Source organism: Phyllobates terribilis, unplaced genomic scaffold (assembly GCF_046119375.1).
Source record: "Phyllobates terribilis strain yellow unplaced genomic scaffold, ASM4611937v1 Scaffold_1090__1_contigs__length_425415, whole genome shotgun sequence".
NCBI classification, from domain to species: Eukaryota; Metazoa; Chordata; class Amphibia; order Anura; family Dendrobatidae; genus Phyllobates; species Phyllobates terribilis.
The window spans coordinates 173,873-193,645 of NW_027363850.1; the positions used below are offsets into that span (position 1 = coordinate 173,873).

Below are 19,773 nucleotides of genomic sequence, written 5' to 3' on the forward strand. Positions count from 1 at the left end.
AATGAACAAAAAGCATTGAATTCAATTCTTTCTGATTTTAGAAACTGCATTAAAGAAGGGGTGCACCGGTCCTGGAGATACTGCAATACCAGGTCAATGCGTGGAGTGGACAGAGCAAGCTCTTTTTCCATCTCCCTGTTCTAAAAATCCATTTAATATATGGTCCCCAGATAGGGGACGTATCAGATATTAAACTGATAAGAACAGATACTACACTTGATCTTAGCCAAAAGGCCGAGAAGCGATAACCAGAATTGGTTTCCGACTACGGTGCCACCCAAGGATTCTGAAAAGTCCATTTGTGGAGATGGCCACCTGGACTCCCGTTAAGAAGACATGCTGTCAACCTCTAGATCCCTCACATGCCTGCACTTTTCGGCTTGCTGCTGCTGCAATCCACGCGTTTTAGATCTGCATAACTCCACCTCTTTTAGCACAGTACCCTCAACCCCCGGCTGTTCCCACCCGCCTCAACACCGTTGGAAGGGAGGAGAACCAATTAAGGCGGGGGGGGGGGTGGAACGAGCAGCTGTCTACCCTTAGCAGGAGGGTTGCTGATTAATTACCTCTCCTGCTGCTGCTGCTGCTGGCTGTCCAGCAGCAGACTGAAGGTGGCTGCTGCTGTGCGCAGGTATATAAAGGCTCAGAGCCTATTATGACACGCGCAGCCAGCGTTCCATTGCCACATTCCGTCTACTGCAGGCGGGATACCTGGATGGCTGAATGTCACTGAGAAGCTCACAGAGACCGCCATAAGCAACAGTTTAAAAGAATGCCACAGACTAATCAACCAAACTTTTTGGGTTGGTTTCTCTTTTATAGTCTGCAGGCATTAAATGAAAGAAGTCAGTGTTCCAGCAGAGGGAGACAACGTTTCAGAAAAGGCATTGTAGCAAACCAAAAAAGAAATTTTAAGCGCAGCAGAGTAACCAGCTCACATACCTGTTAGCTCAGGTGAGTTTAAAAGGCTGCTGTTGATAACAAGGGCATTTGCTAAATAGATGGTGTGTGTGCAACAATATACTGAAAGGTCAATTATATTGTGCAGCTTATCTCACCACCTGTAGTTATTTAGGTGAAAGCTCCAAAATGCTTGCCTAATATGTCTGTTTATCCAAAAGGAAGTATAGAGGGAGAGCTAGATAGATAGCATTGCATTACATTACATTACATGGCAATGCAATGCACAGTTGCTGAAGTTGAACCAAAATGAGCTTGTCATCTGGCTTCTGCAACTTTTAACATGAAAAATCCAATGAGGAGAAGAAAAGCAAAGCCAAAGAGTCCATCCCAAAATCCGACAAACAAGCAAAATGAACAAAAAGCATTGAATTCAATTCTTTCTGATTTTAGAAACTGCATTAAAGAAGGGGTGCACCGGTCCTGGAGATACTGCAATACCAGGTCAATGCGTGGAGTGGACAGAGCAAGCTCTTTTTCCATCTCCCTGTTCTAAAAATCCATTTAATATATGGTCCCCAGATAGGGGACGTATCAGATATTAAACTGATAAGAACAGATACTACACTTGATCTTAGCCAAAAGGCCGAGAAGCGATAACCAGAATTGGTTTCCGACTACGGTGCCACCCAAGGATTCTGAAAAGTCCATTTGTGGAGATGGCCACCTGGACTCCCGTTAAGAAGACATGCTGTCAACCTCTAGATCCCTCACATGCCTGCACTTTTCGGCTTGCTGCTGCTGCAATCCACGCGTTTTAGATCTGCATAACTCCACCTCTTTTAGCACAGTACCCTCAACCCCCGGCTGTTCCCACCCGCCTCAACACCGTTGGAAGGGAGGAGAACCAATTAAGGCGGGGGGGGGGGGGTGGAACGAGCAGCTGTCTACCCTTAGCAGGAGGGTTGCTGATTAATTACCTCTCCTGCTGCTGCTGCTGCTGGCTGTCCAGCAGCAGACTGAAGGTGGCTGCTGCTGTGCGCAGGTATATAAAGGCTCAGAGCCTATTATGACACGCGCAGCCAGCGTTCCATTGCCACATTCCGTCTACTGCAGGCGGGATACCTGGATGGCTGAATGTCACTGAGAAGCTCACAGAGACCGCCATAAGCAACAGTTTAAAAGAATGCCACAGACTAATCAACCAAACTTTTTGGGTTGGTTTCTCTTTTATAGTCTGCAGGCATTAAATGAAAGAAGTCAGTGTTCCAGCAGAGGGAGACAACGTTTCAGAAAAGGCATTGTAGCAAACCAAAAAAGAAATTTTAAGCGCAGCAGAGTAACCAGCTCACATACCTGTTAGCTCAGGTGAGTTTAAAAGGCTGCTGTTGATAACAAGGGCATTTGCTAAATAGATGGTGTGTGTGCAACAATATACTGAAAGGTCAATTATATTGTGCAGCTTATCTCACCACCTGTAGTTATTTAGGTGAAAGCTCCAAAATGCTTGCCTAATATGTCTGTTTATCCAAAAGGAAGTATAGAGGGAGAGCTAGATAGATAGCATTGCATTACATTACATTACATGGCAATGCAATGCACAGTTGCTGAAGTTGAACCAAAATGAGCTTGTCATCTGGCTTCTGAAACTTTTAACATGAAAAATCCAATGAGGAGAAGAAAAGCAAAGCCAAAGAGTCCATCCCAAAATCCGACAAACAAGCAAAATGAACAAAAAGCATTGAATTCAATTCTTTCTGATTTTAGAAACTGCATTAAAGAAGGGGTGCACCGGTCCTGGAGATACTGCAATACCAGGTCAATGTGTGGAGTGGACAGAGCAAGCTCTTTTTCCATCTCCCTGTTCTAAAAATGCATTTAATATATGGTCCCCAGATAGGGGACGTATCAGATATTAAACTGATAAGAACAGATACTACACTTGATCTTAGCCAAAAGGCCGAGAAGCGATAACCAGAATTGGTTTCCGACTACGGTGCCACCCAAGGATTCTGAAAAGTCCATTTGTGGAGATGGCCACCTGGACTCCCGTTAAGAAGACATGCTGTCAACCTCTAGATCCCTCACATGCCTGCACTTTTCGGCTTGCTGCTGCTGCAATCCACGCGTTTTAGATCTGCATAACTCCACCTCTTTTAGCACAGTACCCTCAACCCCCGGCTGTTCCCACCCGCCTCAACACCGTTGGAAGGGAGGAGAACCAATTAAGGCGGGGGGGGGGGGTGGAACGAGCAGCTGTCTACCCTTAGCAGGAGGGTTGCTGATTAATTACCTCTCCTGCTGCTGCTGCTGCTGGCTGTCCAGCAGCAGACTGAAGGTGGCTGCTGCTGTGCGCAGGTATATAAAGGCTCAGAGCCTATTATGACACGCGCAGCCAGCGTTCCATTGCCACATTCCATCTACTGCAGGCGGGATACCTGGATGGCTGAATGTCACTGAGAAGCTCACAGAGACCGCCATAAGCAACAGTTTAAAAGAATGCCACAGACTAATCAACCAAACTTTTTGGGTTGGTTTCTCTTTTATAGTCTGCAGGCATTAAATGAAAGAAGTCAGTGTTCCAGCAGAGGGAGACAACGTTTCAGAAAAGGCATTGTAGCAAACCAAAAAAGAAATTTTAAGCGCAGCAGAGTAACCAGCTCACATACCTGTTAGCTCAGGTGAGTTTAAAAGGCTGCTGTTGATAACAAGGGCATTTGCTAAATAGATGGTGTGTGTGCAACAATATACTGAAAGGTCAATTATATTGTGCAGCTTATCTCACCACCTGTAGTTATTTAGGTGAAAGCTCCAAAATGCTTGCCTAATATGTCTGTTTATCCAAAAGGAAGTATAGAGGGAGAGCTAGATAGATAGCATTGCATTACATTACATTACATGGCAATGCAATGCACAGTTGCTGAAGTTGAACCAAAATGAGCTTGTCATCTGGCTTCTGCAACTTTTAACATGAAAAATCCAATGAGGAGAAGAAAAGCAAAGCCAAAGAGTCCATCCCAAAATCCGACAAACAAGCAAAATGAACAAAAAGCATTGAATTCAATTCTTTCTGATTTTAGAAACTGCATTAAAGAAGGGGTGCACCGGTCCTGGAGATACTGCAATACCAGGTCAATGCGTGGAGTGGACAGAGCAAGCTCTTTTTCCATCTCCCTGTTCTAAAAATCCATTTAATATATGGTCCCCAGATAGGGGACGTATCAGATATTAAACTGATAAGAACAGATACTACACTTGATCTTTGCCAAAAGGCCGAGAAGCGATAACCAGAATTGGTTTCCGACTACGGTGCCACCCAAGGATTCTGAAAAGTCCATTTGTGGAGATGGCCACCTGGACTCCCGTTAAGAAGACATGCTGTCAACCTCTAGATCCCTCACATGCCTGCACTTTTCGGCTTGCTGCTGCTGCAATCCACGCGTTTTAGATCTGCATAACTCCACCTCTTTTAGCACAGTACCCTCAACCCCCGGCTGTTCCCACCCGCCTCAACACCGTTGGAAGGGAGGAGAACCAATTAAGGCGGGGGGGGGGTGGAACGAGCAGCTGTCTACCCTTAGCAGGAGGGTTGCTGATTAATTACCTCTCCTGCTGCTGCTGCTGCTGCTGGCTGTCCAGCAGCAGACTGAAGGTGGCTGCTGCTGTGCGCAGGTATATAAAGGCTCAGAGCCTATTATGACACGCGCAGCCAGCGTTCCATTGCCACATTCCGTCTACTGCAGGCGGGATACCTGGATGGCTGAATGTCACTGAGAAGCTCACAGAGACCGCCATAAGCAACAGTTTAAAAGAATGCCACAGACTAATCAACCAAACTTTTTGGGTTGGTTTCTCTTTTATAGTCTGCAGGCATTAAATGAAAGAAGTCAGTGTTCCAGCAGAGGGAGACAACGTTTCAGAAAAGGCATTGTAGCAAACCAAAAAAGAAATTTTAAGCGCAGCAGAGTAACCAGCTCACATACCTGTTAGCTCAGGTGAGTTTAAAAGGCTGCTGTTGATAACAAGGGCATTTGCTAAATAGATGGTGTGTGTGCAACAATATACTGAAAGGTCAATTATATTGTGCAGCTTATCTCACCACCTGTAGTTATTTAGGTGAAAGCTCCAAAATGCTTGCCTAATATGTCTGTTTATCCAAAAGGAAGTATAGAGGGAGAGCTAGATAGATAGCATTGCATTACATTACATTACATGGCAATGCAATGCACAGTTGCTGAAGTTGAACCAAAATGAGCTTGTCATCTGGCTTCTGCAACTTTTAACATGAAAAATCCAATGAGGAGAAGAAAAGCAAAGCCAAAGAGTCCATCCCAAAATCCGACAAACAAGCAAAATGAACAAAAAGCATTGAATTCAATTCTTTCTGATTTTAGAAACTGCATTAAAGAAGGGGTGCACCGGTCCTGGAGATACTGCAATACCAGGTCAATGCGTGGAGTGGACAGAGCAAGCTCTTTTTCCATCTCCCTGTTCTAAAAATCCATTTAATATATGGTCCCCAGATAGGGGACGTATCAGATATTAAACTGATAAGAACAGATACTACACTTGATCTTAGCCAAAAGGCCGAGAAGCGATAACCAGAATTGGTTTCCGACTACGGTGCCACCCAAGGATTCTGAAAAGTCCATTTGTGGAGATGGCCACCTGGACTCCCGTTAAGAAGACATGCTGTCAACCTCTAGATCCCTCACATGCCTGCACTTTTCGGCTTGCTGCTGCTGCAATCCACGCGTTTTAGATCTGCATAACTCCACCTCTTTTAGCACAGTACCCTCAACCCCCGGCTGTTCCCACCCGCCTCAACACCGTTGGAAGGGAGGAGAACCAATTAAGGCGGGGGGGGGGTGGAACGAGCAGCTGTCTACCCTTAGCAGGAGGGTTGCTGATTAATTACCTCTCCTGCTGCTGCTGCTGCTGGCTGTCCAGCAGCAGACTGAAGGTGGCTGCTGCTGTGCGCAGGTATATAAAGGCTCAGAGCCTATTATGACACGCGCAGCCAGCGTTCCATTGCCACATTCCGTCTACTGCAGGCGGGATACCTGGATGGCTGAATGTCACTGAGAAGCTCACAGAGACCGCCATAAGCAACAGTTTAAAAGAATGCCACAGACTAATCAACCAAACTTTTTGGGTTGGTTTCTCTTTTATAGTCTGCAGGCATTAAATGAAAGAAGTCAGTGTTCCAGCAGAGGGAGACAACGTTTCAGAAAAGGCATTGTAGCAAACCAAAAAAGAAATTTTAAGCGCAGCAGAGTAACCAGCTCACATACCTGTTAGCTCAGGTGAGTTTAAAAGGCTGCTGTTGATAACAAGGGCATTTGCTAAATAGATGGTGTGTGTGCAACAATATACTGAAAGGTCAATTATATTGTGCAGCTTATCTCACCACCTGTAGTTATTTAGGTGAAAGCTCCAAAATGCTTGCCTAATATGTCTGTTTATCCAAAAGGAAGTATAGAGGGAGAGCTAGATAGATAGCATTGCATTACATTACATTACATGGCAATGCAATGCACAGTTGCTGAAGTTGAACCAAAATGAGCTTGTCATCTGGCTTCTGCAACTTTTAACATGAAAAATCCAATGAGGAGAAGAAAAGCAAAGCCAAAGAGTCCATCCCAAAATCCGACAAACAAGCAAAATGAACAAAAAGCATTGAATTCAATTCTTTCTGATTTTAGAAACTGCATTAAAGAAGGGGTGCACCGGTCCTGGAGATACTGCAATACCAGGTCAATGCGTGGAGTGGACAGAGCAAGCTCTTTTTCCATCTCCCTGTTCTAAAAATCCATTTAATATATGGTCCCCAGATAGGGGACGTATCAGATATTAAACGGATAAGAACAGATACTACACTTGATCTTAGCCAAAAGGCCGAGAAGCGATAACCAGAATTGGTTTCCGACTACGGTGCCACCCAAGGATTCTGAAAAGTCCATTTGTGGAGATGGCCACCTGGACTCCCGTTAAGAAGACATGCTGTCAACCTCTAGATCCCTCACATGCCTGCACTTTTCGGCTTGCTGCTGCTGCAATCCACGCGTTTTAGATCTGCATAACTCCACCTCTTTTAGCACAGTACCCTCAACCCCCGGCTGTTCCCACCCGCCTCAACACCGTTGGAAGGGAGGAGAACCAATTAAGGCGGGGGGGGGGGGTGGAACGAGCAGCTGTCTACCCTTAGCAGGAGGGTTGCTGATTAATTACCTCTACTGCTGCTGCTGCTGCTGGCTGTCCAGCAGCAGACTGAAGGTGGCTGCTGCTGTGCGCAGGTATATAAAGGCTCAGAGCCTATTATGACACGCGCAGCCAGCGTTCCATTGCCACATTCCGTCTACTGCAGGCGGGATACCTGGATGGCTGAATGTCACTGAGAAGCTCACAGAGACCGCCATAAGCAACAGTTTAAAAGAATGCCACAGACTAATCAACCAAACTTTTTGGGTTGGTTTCTCTTTTATAGTCTGCAGGCATTAAATGAAAGAAGTCAGTGTTCCAGCAGAGGGAGACAACGTTTCAGAAAAGGCATTGTAGCAAACCAAAAAAGAAATTTTAAGCGCAGCAGAGTAACCAGCTCACATACCTGTTAGCTCAGGTGAGTTTAAAAGGCTGCTGTTGATAACAAGGGCATTTGCTAAATAGATGGTGTGTGTGCAACAATATACTGAAAGGTCAATTATATTGTGCAGCTTATCTCACCACCTGTAGTTATTTAGGTGAAAGCTCCAAAATGCTTGCCTAATATGTCTGTTTATCCAAAAGGAAGTATAGAGGGAGAGCTAGATAGATAGCATTGCATTACATTACATTACATGGCAATGCAATGCACAGTTGCTGAAGTTGAACCAAAATGAGCTTGTCATCTGGCTTCTGCAACTTTTAACATGAAAAATCCAATGAGGAGAAGAAAAGCAAAGCCAAAGAGTCCATCCCAAAATCCGACAAACAAGCAAAATGAACAAAAAGCATTGAATTCAATTCTTTCTGATTTTAGAAACTGCATTAAAGAAGGGGTGCACCGGTCCTGGAGATACTGCAATACCAGGTCAATGCGTGGAGTGGACAGAGCAAGCTCTTTTTCCATCTCCCTGTTCTAAAAATCCATTTAATATATGGTCCCCAGATAGGGGACGTATCAGATATTAAACTGATAAGAACAGATACTACACTTGATCTTAGCCAAAAGGCCGAGAAGCGATAACCAGAATTGGTTTCCGACTACGGTGCCACCCAAGGATTCTGAAAAGTCCATTTGTGGAGATGGCCACCTGGACTCCCGTTAAGAAGACATGCTGTCAACCTCTAGATCCCTCACATGCCTGCACTTTTCGGCTTGCTGCTGCTGCAATCCACGCGTTTTAGATCTGCATAACTCCACCTCTTTTAGCACAGTACCCTCAACCCCCAACTGTTTCCACCCGCCTCAACACCGTTGGAAGGGAGGAGAACCAATTAAGGCGGGGGGGGGTGTAACGAGCAGCTGTCTACCCTTAGCAGGAGGGTTGCTGATTAATTACCTCTCCTGCTGCTGCTGCTGCTGGCTGTCCAGCAGCAGACTGAAGGTGGCTGCTGCTGTGCGCAGGTATATGAAGGCTCAGAGCCTATTATGACACGCGCAGCCAGCGTTCCATTGCCACATTCCGTCTACTGCAGGCGGGATACCTGGATGGCTGAATGTCACTGAGAAGCTCACAGAGACCGCCATAAGCAACAGTTTAAAAGAATGCCACAGACTAATCAACCAAACTTTTTGGGTTGGTTTCTCTTTTATAGTCTGCAGGCATTAAATGAAAGAAGTCAGTGTTCCAGCAGAGGGAGACAACGTTTCAGAAAAGGCATTGTAGCAAACCAAAAAAGAAATTTTAAGCGCAGCAGAGTAACCAGCTCACATACCTGTTAGCTCAGGTGAGTTTAAAAGGCTGCTGTTGATAACAAGGGCATTTGCTAAATAGATGGTGTGTGTGCAACAATATACTGAAAGGTCAATTATATTGTGCAGCTTATCTCACCACCTGTAGTTATTTAGGTGAAAGCTCCAAAATGCTTGCCTAATATGTCTGTTTATCCAAAAGGAAGTATAGAGGGAGAGCTAGATAGATAGCATTGCATTACATTACATTACATGGCAATGCAATGCACAGTTGCTGAAGTTGAACCAAAATGAGCTTGTCATCTGGCTTCTGCAACTTTTAACATGAAAAATCCAATGAGGAGAAGAAAAGCAAAGCCAAAGAGTCCATCCCAAAATCCAACAAACAAGCAAAATGAACAAAAAGCATTGAATTCAATTCTTTCTGATTTTAGAAACTGCATTAAAGAAGGGGTGCACCGGTCCTGGAGATACTGCAATACCAGGTCAATGCGTGGAGTGGACAGAGCAAGCTCTTTTTCCATCTCCCTGTTCTAAAAATCCATTTAATATATGGTCCCCTGATAGGGGACGTATCAGATATTAAACTGATAAGAACAGATACTACACTTGATCTTAGCCTAAAGGCCGAGAAGCGATAACCAGAATTGGTTTCCGACTACGGTGCCACCCAAGGATTCTGAAAAGTCCATTTGTGGAGATGGCCACCTGGACTCCCGTTAAGAAGACATGCTGTCAACCTCTAGATCCCACACATGCCTGCACTTTTCGGCTTGCTGCTGCTGCAATCCACGCGTTTTAGATCTGCATAACTCCACCTCTTTTAGCACAGTACCCTCAACCCCCGGCTGTTCCCATCCGCCTCAACACCGTTGGAAGGGAGGAGAACCAATTAAGGCGGGGGGGGGGGGGGTGGAACGAGCAGCTGTCTACCCTTAGCAGGAGGGTTGCTGATTAATTACCTCTCCTGCTGCTGCTGCTGCTGGCTGTCCAGCAGCAGACTGAAGGTGGCTGCTGCTGTGCGCAGGTATATAAAGGCTCAGAGCCTATTATGACACGCGCAGCCAGCGTTCCATTGCCACATTCCGTCTACTGCAGGCGGGATACCTGGATGGCTGAATGTCACTGAGAAGCTCACAGAGACCGCCATAAGCAACAGTTTAAAAGAATGCCACAGACTAATCAACCAAACTTTTTGGGTTGGTTTCTCTTTTATAGTCTGCAGGCATTAAATGAAAGAAGTCAGTGTTCCAGCAGAGGGAGACAACGTTTCAGAAAAGGCATTGTAGCAAACCAAAAAAGAAATTTTAAGCGCAGCAGAGTAACCAGCTCACATACCTGTTAGCTCAGGTGAGTTTAAAAGGCTGCTGTTGATAACAAGGGCATTTACTAAATAGATGGTGTGTGTGCAACAATATACTGAAAGGTCAATTATATTGTGCAGCTTATCTCACCACCTGTAGTTATTTAGGTGAAAGCTCCAAAATGCTTGCCTAATATGTCTGTTTATCCAAAAGGAAGTATAGAGGGAGAGCTGGATAGATAGCATTGCATTACATTACATTACATGGCAATGCAATGCACAGTTGCTGAAGTTGAACCAAAATGAGCTTGTCATCTGGCTTCTGCAACTTTTAACATGAAAAATCCAATGAGGAGAAGAAAAGCAAAGCCAAAGAGTCCATCCCAAAATCCGACAAACAAGCAAAATGAACAAAAAGCATTGAATTCAATTCTTTCTGATGTTAGAAACTGCATTAAAGAAGGGGTGCACCGGTCCTGGAGATACTGCAATACCAGGTCAATGCGTGGAGTGGACAGAGCAAGCTCTTTTTCCATCTCCCTGTTCTAAAAATCCATTTAATATATGGTCCCCAGATAGGGGACGTATCAGATATTAAACTGATAAGAACAGATACTACACTTGATCTTAGCCAAAAGGCCGAGAAGCGATAACCAGAATTGGTTTCCGACTACGGTGCCACCCAAGGATTCTGAAAAGTCCATTTGTGGAGATGGCCACCTGGACTCCCGTTAAGAAGACATGCTGTCAACCTCTAGATCCCTCACATGCCTGCACTTTTCGGCTTGCTGCTGCTGCAATCCACGCGTTTTAGATCTGCATAACTCCACCTCTTTTAGCACAGTACCCTCAACCCCCGGCTGTTCCCACCCGCCTCAACACCGTTGGAAGGGAGGAGAACCAATTAAGGTGGGGGGGGGGGTGGAACGAGCAGCTGTCTACCCTTAGCAGGAGGGTTGCTGATTAATTACCTCTCCTGCTGCTGCTGCTGCTGGCTGTCCAGCAGCAGACTGAAGGTGGCTGCTGCTGTGCGCAGGTATATAAAGGCTCAGAGCCTATTATGACACGCGCAGCCAGCGTTCCATTGCCACATTCCGTCTACTGCAGGCGGGATACCTGGATGGCTGAATGTCACTGAGAAGCTCACAGAGACCGCCATAAGCAACAGTTTAAAAGAATGCCACAGACTAATCAACCAAACTTTTTGGGTTGGTTTCTCTTTTATAGTCTGCAGGCATTAAATGAAAGAAGTCAGTGTTCCAGCAGAGGGAGACAACGTTTCAGAAAAGGCATTGTAGCAAACCAAAAAAGAAATTTTAAGCGCAGCAGAGTAACCAGCTCACATACCTGTTAGCTCAGGTGAGTTTAAAAGGCTGCTGTTGATAACAAGGGCATTTGCTAAATAGATGGTGTGTGTGCAACAATATACTGAAAGGTCAATTATATTGTGCAGCTTATCTCACCACCTGTAGTTATTTAGGTGAAAGCTCCAAAATGCTTGCCTAATATGTCTGTTTCTCCAAAAGGAAGTATAGAGGGAGAGCTAGATAGATAGCATTGCATTACATTACATTACATGGCAATGCAATGCACAGTTGCTGAAGTTGAACCAAAATGAGCTTGTCATCTGGCTTCTGCAACTTTTAACATGAAAAATCCAATGAGGAGAAGAAAAGCAAAGCCAAAGAGTCCATCCCAAAATCCGACAAACAAGCAAAATGAACAAAAAGCATTGAATTCAATTCTTTCTGATTTTAGAAACTGCATTAAAGAAGGGGTGCACCGGTCCTGGAGATACTGCAATACCAGGTCAATGCGTGGAGTGGACAGAGCAAGCTCTTTTTCCATCTCCCTGTTCTAAAAATCCATTTAATATATGGTCCCCAGATAGGGGACGTATCAGATATTAAACTGATAAGAACAGATACTACACTTGATCTTAGCCAAAAGGCCGAGAATCGATAACCAGAATTGGTTTCCGACTACGGTGCCACCCAAGGATTCTGAAAAGTCCATTTGTGGAGATGGCCACCTGGACTCCCGTTAAGAAGACATGCTGTCAACCTCTAGATCCCTCACATGCCTGCACTTTTCGGCTTGCTGCTGCTGCAATCCACGCGTTTTAGATCTGCATAACTCCACCTCTTTTAGCACAGTACCCTCAACCCCCGGCTGTTCCCACCCGCCTCAACACCGTTGGAAGGGAGGAGAACCAATTAAGGCGGGGGGGGGGGGGGTGGAACGAGCAGCTGTCTACCCTTAGCAGGAGGGTTGCTGATTAATTACCTCTCCTGCTGCTGCTGCTGGCTGTCCAGCAGCAGACTGAAGGTGGCTGCTGCTGTGCGCAGGTATATAAAGGCTCAGAGCCTATTATGACACGCGCAGCCAGCGTTCCATTGCCACATTCCGTCTACTGCAGGCGGGATACCTGGATGGCTGAATGTCACTGAGAAGCTCACAGAGACCGCCATAAGCAACAGTTTAAAAGAATGCCACAGACTAATCAACCAAACTTTTTGGGTTGGTTTCTCTTTTATAGTCTGCAGGCATTAAATGAAAGAAGTCAGTGTTCCAGCAGAGGGAGACAACGTTTCAGAAAAGGCATTGTAGCAAACCAAAAAAGAAATTTTAAGCGCAGCAGAGTAACCAGCTCACATACCTGTTAGCTCAGGTGAGTTTAAAAGGCTGCTGTTGATAACAAGGGCATTTGCTAAATAGATGGTGTGTGTGCAACAATATACTGAAAGGTCAATTATATTGTGCAGCTTATCTCACCACCTGTAGTTATTTAGGTGAAAGCTCCAAAATGCTTGCCTAATATGTCTGTTTATCCAAAAGGAAGTATAGAGGGAGAGCTAGATAGATAGCATTGCATTACATTACATTACATGGCAATGCAATGCATAGTTGCTGAAGTTGAACCAAAATGAGCTTGTCATCTGGCTTCTGCAACTTTTAACATGAAAAATCCAATGAGGAGAAGAAAAGCAAAGCCAAAGAGTCCATCCCAAAATACGACAAACAAGCAAAATGAACAAAAAGCATTGAATTCAATTCTTTCTGATTTTAGAAACTGCATTAAAGAAGGGGTGCACCGGTCCTGGAGATACTGCAATACCAGGTCAATGCGTGGAGTGGACAGAGCAAGCTCTTTTTCCATCTCCCTGTTCTAAAAATCCATTTAATATATGGTCCCCAGATAAGGGACGTATCAGATATTAAACTGATAAGAACAGATACTACACTTGATCTTAGCCAAAAGGCCGAGAAGCGATAACCAGAATTGGTTTCCGACTACGGTGCCACCCAAGGATTCTGAAAAGTCCATTTGTGGAGATGGCCACCTGGACTCCCGTTAAGAAGACATGCTGTCAACCTCTAGATCCCTCACATGCCTGCACTTTTCGGCTTGCTGCTGCTGCAATCCACGCGTTTTAGATCTGCATAACTCCACCTCTTTTAGCACAGTACCCTCAACCCCCGGCTGTTCCCACCCGCCTCAACACCGTTGGAAGGGAGGAGAACCAATTAAGGTGGGGGGGGGGTGGAACGAGCAGCTGTCTACCCTTAGTAGGAGGGTTGCTGATTAATTACCTCTCCTGCTGCTGCTGCTGCTGGCTGTCCAGCAGCAGACTGAAGGTGGCTGCTGCTGTGCGCAGGTATATAAAGGCTCAGAGCCTATTATGACACGCGCAGCCAGCGTTCCATTGCCACATTCCGTCTACTGCAGGCGGGATACCTGGATGGCTGAATGTCACTGAGAAGCTCACAGAGACCGCCATAAGCAACAGTTTAAAAGAATGCCACAGACTAATCAACCAAACTTTTTGGGTTGGTTTCTCTTTTATAGTCTGCAGGCATTAAATGAAAGAAGTCAGTGTTCCAGCAGAGGGAGACAACGTTTCAGAAAAGGCATTGTAGCAAACCAAAAAAGAAATTTTAAGCGCAGCAGAGTAACCAGCTCACATACCTGTTAGCTCAGGTGAGTTTAAAAGGCTGCTGTTGATAACAAGGGCATTTGCTAAATAGATGGTGTGTGTGCAACAATATACTGAAAGGTCAATTATATTGTGCAGCTTATCTCACCACCTGTAGTTATTTAGGTGAAAGCTCCAAAATGCTTGCCTAATATGTCTGTTTATCCAAAAGGAAGTATAGAGGGAGAGCTAGATAGATAGCATTGCATTACATTACATTACATGGCAATGCAATGCACAGTTGCTGAAGTTGAACCAAAATGAGCTTGTCATCTGGCTTCTGCAACTTTTAACATGAAAAATCCAATGAGGAGAAGAAAAGCAAAGCCAAAGAGTCCATCCCAAAATCCGACAAACAAGCAAAATGAACAAAAAGCATTGAATTCAATTCTTTCTGATTTTAGAAACTGCATTAAAGAAGGGGTGCACCGGTCCTGGAGATACTGCAATACCAGGTCAATGCGTGGAGTGGACAGAGCAAGCTCTTTTTCCATCTCCCTGTTCTAAAAATCCATTTAATATATGGTCCCCAGATAGGGGACGTATCAGATATTAAACTGATAAGAACAGATACTACACTTGATCTTAGCCAAAAGGCCGAGAAGCGATAACCAGAATTGGTTTCCGACTACGGTGCCACCCAAGGATTCTGAAAAGTCCATTTGTGGAGATGGCCACCTGGACTCCCGTTAAGAAGACATGCTGTCAACCTCTAGATCCCTCACATGCCTGCACTTTTCGGCTTGCTGCTGCTGCAATCCACGCGTTTTAGATCTGCATAACTCCACCTCTTTTAGCACAGTACCCTCAACCCCCGGCTGTTCCCACCCGCCTCAACACCGTTGGAAGGGAGGAGAACCAATTAAGGCGGGGGGGGGGTGGAACGAGCAGCTGTCTACCCTTAGCAGGAGGGTTGCTGATTAATTACCTCTCCTGCTGCTGCTGCTGCTGGCTGTCCAGCAGCAGACTGAAGGTGGCTGCTGCTGTGCGCAGGTATATAAAGGCTCAGAGCCTATTATGACACGCGCAGCCAGCGTTCCATTGCCACATTCCGTCTACTGCAGGCGGGATACCTGGATGGCTGAATGTCACTGAGAAGCTCACAGAGACCGCCATAAGCAACAGTTTAAAAGAATGCCACAGACTAATCAACCAAACTTTTTGGGTTGGTTTCTCTTTTATAGTCTGCAGGCATTAAATGAAAGAAGTCAGTGTTCCAGCAGAGGGAGACAACGTTTCAGAAAAGGCATTGTAGCAAACCAAAAAAGAAATTTTAAGCGCAGCAGAGTAACCAGCTCTCATACCTGTTAGCTCAGGTGAGTTTAAAAGGCTGCTGTTGATAACAAGGGCATTTGCTAAATAGATGGTGTGTGTGCAACAATATACTGAAAGGTCAATTATATTGTGCAGCTTGTCTCACCACCTGTAGTTATTTAGGTGAAAGCTCCAAAATGCTTGCCTAATATGTCTGTTTATCCAAAAGGAAGTATAGAGGGAGAGCTAGATAGATAGCATTGCATTACATTACATTACATGGCAATGCAATGCACAGTTGCTGAAGTTGAACCAAAATGAGCTTGTCATCTGGCTTCTGCAACTTTTAACATGAAAAATCCAATGAGGAGAAGAAAAGCAAAGCCAAAGAGTCCATCCCAAAATCCGACAAACAAGCAAAATGAACAAAAAGCATTGAATTCAATTCTTTCTGATTTTAGAAACTGCATTAAAGAAGGGGTGCACCGGTCCTGGAGATACTGCAATACCAGGTCAATGCGTGGAGTGGACAGAGCAAGCTCTTTTTCCATCTCCCTGTTCTAAAAATCCATTTAATATATGGTCCCCAGATAGGGGACGTATCAGATATTAAACTGATAAGAACAGATCAGGTTTCAACATATTTTATTATGTGCGTAAAAGATGGTTTACAATCAAAAACAACAACACAAACAGTACATTATTAAAACACAGAATTCCACCCATAAAAACCCCATATACGATTAGCATCCCTCCTCCCAATACATTTGACATCCCTCAAGTAATAAATATACATCTGGCTAAAAGCGATTTTAAGACAATCCTTCACAGAAATAGCATCACGTTTAAAAAGTAAAATATTGCGTGCCTTCCAAAGGGCGTCTTTAAAACAGTTAATCATACACCAACATATACAATACTGTTGAGGGGTCGGACATTTAAAAAGGCCATATAAAACATATTCATGGTTAAAATCTCTTAAACCGCAAGTCCATTTTAAAAGAATCCCAACTTTGTGCCAAAGTTCCTGTGCAAATGGGCAATTCCACATAAGGTGCAAGGTGGTTTCGTCATAAACACATGAGTCACTGGGGCATTTTGCTCTGGCCACCAGGCCTCTCCTGTGTTGAAACTCTCTGGTGGGGAGGCACTGGTGGACCACCATCCATGCGATATCCTTATGTCCATTTGCTAAGAATTTCCCGAAGACATTCTTCCAAACTTGCTTCGATCTCTCTTCTGAGAAATTTACTATGGGGGTCACATCTTCATTCCTCCTCAGAAAAGATAAAAGCTTCTTGCGGTCTTTAAAAATGTCCATATTAAAATCACCAAGGCTATAAAATCGAACAGTCTTTTCTAAGATTGCTTGGTGTTTGGGGGGGCATAGTAAAACAGGGGAATTCAACGACAACTTAAACCATCTTTTAAAAATCATCCCACAAGTATATTTTAAAAAATAACTTAGCGCACTATTACCATTAAAATGTTTGAAACAAAAGCAGAAATAATTTAAATACAAATAAATATGTAAGTCGGGGACATCCCTTCCGCCGTTCATTTTATTCTTCCTCATTTTTCTCGCCTTAATTTTTCCATTTTGGAGTTCCATAAAAACATAAAGATCATCCTAGTCATTTTTTTAATTAAAACATCAGAGGGGGGGTACACCATAGCTATATACAGTATGAGGGGTAACAACACTGATTTTATAATTAAAATTTTCCCCTCCATTGTTAGGGACCTCAAACCCCAAAATGATATTTTCTTTGACATTTTTTCTATGACATTCTCCCAGCTTTGAGTTCCCACATTCTCCTCGTTAAAAACAACTCCAAGAATTTTTACATTGTCTCGTTTTATAGTGAGCTGCGGGAGTTGGGCGGTGTCCCAGGATCCCAAAGTCAGACATTCAGATCTATTTAAATTAAGTTTAAAACCGGATGCCTGGGAAAAAAAATCAATGCGCAACACCGCCCTCCGGAGGGAAGCAGGGTCCACGCACACAACCGTCACGTCATCCATGTAGCCAAAGACTCTCACATCACTGCCACCTCCGCCTGGAACAGGAACCCCTCTAATCACTTTGTCTTTCCTTATTGCGCTCAGCAGGGGCTCCATGGCGCAGATGAACAGGATGGGCGACAAGGGGCATCCCTGCTTCACTCCGGACTCAAGGGGAACTCCATCTGTTAAAAAGCCATTAAGAGAAATTTGACTAAAACAATTTTTATATAAAATCTTAATACAATTTAAAAGCATATTAGGGATACCCATTCTTTTTAAAACTCTAAAAAGAAATCTATGAGAGACTCTATCGAAAGCTTTTTCAAAATCTAGGGCTAAAAGAGCTACATTTTGACCCCGGTCTCTGGAATACCAAATTACATCCCTTAATACGTTTAAAACCTCTGAAATACTTCTGCCTGGTACACTACAAACCTGCTCAGGCTGGATTAGTTTGGCAATGACATTCCTGAGCCGGTCAGCAACCACCTTAGCAAGTACCTTGTAATCAACATTTAGGAGAGTTATGGGTCTCCAATTCGCTAGAGTACTGCGGTCACCTTTTTTATATATCAAAGACACCACTCCTCTCCTCCACGAAAATGGCAACTGTTCAGAAATAAAAACTTCTTTAAAAAGCATAAAAAGGTCCTCTTTTAAAATGTCCCAAAAAGTAAGGTAAAATTCTACAGGTAGTCCGTCACACCCAGGTGCTTTACCCTTAGAGAAACTTTTAAAAACATAAAATAATTCCTCTAAAACAATATCGCGTTCTAAAAACTCCTGGTCTGTAAAATTTAACTTAAAATCGAGATCATTAAGAGCATCAGATAAAAAGGACTCATCTATACACTTTTTACTAAAAAGATGCTTATAAAAGTTAAAAGTAGCATTCAACATTCCCTGCATAGATGTTTCACCCTCTAGATTTGTGATCACTTCTCTTTTATCCATGACTTTTTTGAAGAAGAAGCGAGAGCACTTCTCCCCCTCCTCCAAGTGCTGCACTCTAGAGTTAAAAATAATCTCTTTCCCCTTTGTGTCTATGCAGTTCTGGATTTCAGTTTTTAGGCTAGCAATATCATCTCCCACCTCCACCCCTAGCTCTTTGAATTTAAAAAGTGTTTGCAGTTTGGTGTTAAGATCACTAAAATATCTTTTTTTCTCTCTAGCTTTACGTCTCCCTGCTTTTATAAAAAACATTCTGACTTTTTTTTTCAAATTTTCCCACCAGGTTACCATAGGGGCATCAGAAGGTTTTTGTCGCCGCCAGGCTTGATAGGCTTTACCAAAGTCTTGTCGAATCAGAGGGTCCTCCAGCAGGTAAGTACTTAGACGCCAGAGGCCCCTGTTGACCCTCTGTTCATCCCGGTATTCTAGGTGCACCTCCAAGCCCTTATGGTCAGAAAATATATTTGATGTTAAAACACATTTTACAGGGTTAAAATCATCTGATAGGAAAATAAAATCGATCCTGGAAGACACCCCTCTTCCGGACCACGTATAACCAGGGTCCGTCGGCAGAAGTGACCTCCACGCATCGCATAATTTAAAATCAGTTATAAAATCTTTCAATAGATGACATGACTTATCCAATTTGCGTAAAGGGTCACCCCCCGCTCGTTGTTCACTAGCACAAAGACAATTAAAATCACCCCCTACGATCAGGGGAGATGACCCAGTACAGTACAATGGCAATATCCCAAATAAATTAATTCTCTCTTGCTTATCAGGGGAAGCATAAACATTCATTACACGTAGGGTAAAACCATTAAATTTAAAATGCACTAAAACCACTCTGCCTGGTACTATTTCTGTGACAGTATTTATAGTAATATTTCTCCCACGACAGAGGAAGCCCACCCCCGCTGACTTGTTGTCATTGGAGCCAGACCAGATGGAGGGCCCCAGTCTCCAATCTGTCTTGATGTCATTATAATTTAGTGCATGTTGTATCCCGCATTCCTGTAATAAACATATGTCAAAGTCAGTGGTTTCTAAGTACTTAAATAGAGCAGCCCTACGAACTGGGCTCTTTAATGACCTCACATTCAGTGAGACAAGTCTTAATGTGGGCATTCATAGGTCAGGGTGGTGGATCTTCCATGAGGACACCTGACTCAAAGCCCTGTATGTCAAATTGCTCCAGAACATCCGGGCTAGAGGACCCAAACGACTCGATATTCTGTGAGCTGGCGGTTGCCCCCTCGTAGGTCACGGTTCCCAGCCACATTCCAGGAGACGCTGGGGCTTCGACATTCCGTCTCTTTTTCGGGGCAGACTCCACCAGGTCACTGGTGCAGTCCTCCTCTTCCTCCACCTCCTCCAGGGGGAGAGACTGGTCCATCAGGATAAGATCACCAACACAGATTCCCTGATGTTCGCCACCTAGAAGCAAAGCCCCCTCATCTGGCTGGCTAATCGCCCTGGAAGATCCT

General features: G+C 44.3%; 13 non-coding genes across 13 annotated transcripts; all 13 read right to left on the reverse strand.

Annotated features, from left to right (window-relative positions):
• Positions 1 to 55: 55 nt before the first annotated feature.
• Positions 56 to 246, reverse strand: LOC141242830 (U2 spliceosomal RNA). Its single transcript, XR_012307190.1, has one exon. It is a non-coding gene; the product is annotated as a U2 spliceosomal RNA (small nuclear RNA).
• Positions 247 to 1,367: 1,121 nt separating this feature from the next.
• Positions 1,368 to 1,558, reverse strand: LOC141242831 (U2 spliceosomal RNA). The gene has a single exon (XR_012307191.1). It is a non-coding gene; the product is annotated as a U2 spliceosomal RNA (small nuclear RNA).
• A 1,123-nt stretch (positions 1,559 to 2,681) lies between these two features.
• Positions 2,682 to 2,872, reverse strand: LOC141242958 (U2 spliceosomal RNA). The gene has a single exon (XR_012307310.1). It is a non-coding gene; the product is annotated as a U2 spliceosomal RNA (small nuclear RNA).
• A 1,122-nt stretch (positions 2,873 to 3,994) lies between these two features.
• On the reverse strand, positions 3,995 to 4,185 carry LOC141242965 (U2 spliceosomal RNA). The gene has a single exon (XR_012307316.1). It is a non-coding gene; the product is annotated as a U2 spliceosomal RNA (small nuclear RNA).
• A 1,123-nt stretch (positions 4,186 to 5,308) lies between these two features.
• Positions 5,309 to 5,499, reverse strand: LOC141242832 (U2 spliceosomal RNA). Its single transcript, XR_012307192.1, has one exon. It is a non-coding gene; the product is annotated as a U2 spliceosomal RNA (small nuclear RNA).
• A 1,120-nt stretch (positions 5,500 to 6,619) lies between these two features.
• On the reverse strand, positions 6,620 to 6,810 carry LOC141242969 (U2 spliceosomal RNA). Its single transcript, XR_012307320.1, has one exon. It is a non-coding gene; the product is annotated as a U2 spliceosomal RNA (small nuclear RNA).
• A 1,122-nt stretch (positions 6,811 to 7,932) lies between these two features.
• LOC141242834 (U2 spliceosomal RNA) lies at positions 7,933 to 8,123 on the reverse strand. Its single transcript, XR_012307193.1, has one exon. It is a non-coding gene; the product is annotated as a U2 spliceosomal RNA (small nuclear RNA).
• A 1,119-nt stretch (positions 8,124 to 9,242) lies between these two features.
• Positions 9,243 to 9,433, reverse strand: LOC141242935 (U2 spliceosomal RNA). The gene has a single exon (XR_012307288.1). It is a non-coding gene; the product is annotated as a U2 spliceosomal RNA (small nuclear RNA).
• Positions 9,434 to 10,557: 1,124 nt separating this feature from the next.
• On the reverse strand, positions 10,558 to 10,748 carry LOC141242835 (U2 spliceosomal RNA). Its single transcript, XR_012307194.1, has one exon. It is a non-coding gene; the product is annotated as a U2 spliceosomal RNA (small nuclear RNA).
• A 1,121-nt stretch (positions 10,749 to 11,869) lies between these two features.
• Positions 11,870 to 12,060, reverse strand: LOC141242944 (U2 spliceosomal RNA). The gene has a single exon (XR_012307297.1). It is a non-coding gene; the product is annotated as a U2 spliceosomal RNA (small nuclear RNA).
• A 1,121-nt stretch (positions 12,061 to 13,181) lies between these two features.
• On the reverse strand, positions 13,182 to 13,372 carry LOC141242941 (U2 spliceosomal RNA). The gene has a single exon (XR_012307294.1). It is a non-coding gene; the product is annotated as a U2 spliceosomal RNA (small nuclear RNA).
• Positions 13,373 to 14,492: 1,120 nt separating this feature from the next.
• LOC141242836 (U2 spliceosomal RNA) lies at positions 14,493 to 14,683 on the reverse strand. Its single transcript, XR_012307195.1, has one exon. It is a non-coding gene; the product is annotated as a U2 spliceosomal RNA (small nuclear RNA).
• Positions 14,684 to 15,803: 1,120 nt separating this feature from the next.
• On the reverse strand, positions 15,804 to 15,993 carry LOC141242981 (U2 spliceosomal RNA). Its single transcript, XR_012307328.1, has one exon. It is a non-coding gene; the product is annotated as a U2 spliceosomal RNA (small nuclear RNA).
• Between the last annotated feature and the right edge of the window lie 3,780 nt (positions 15,994 to 19,773).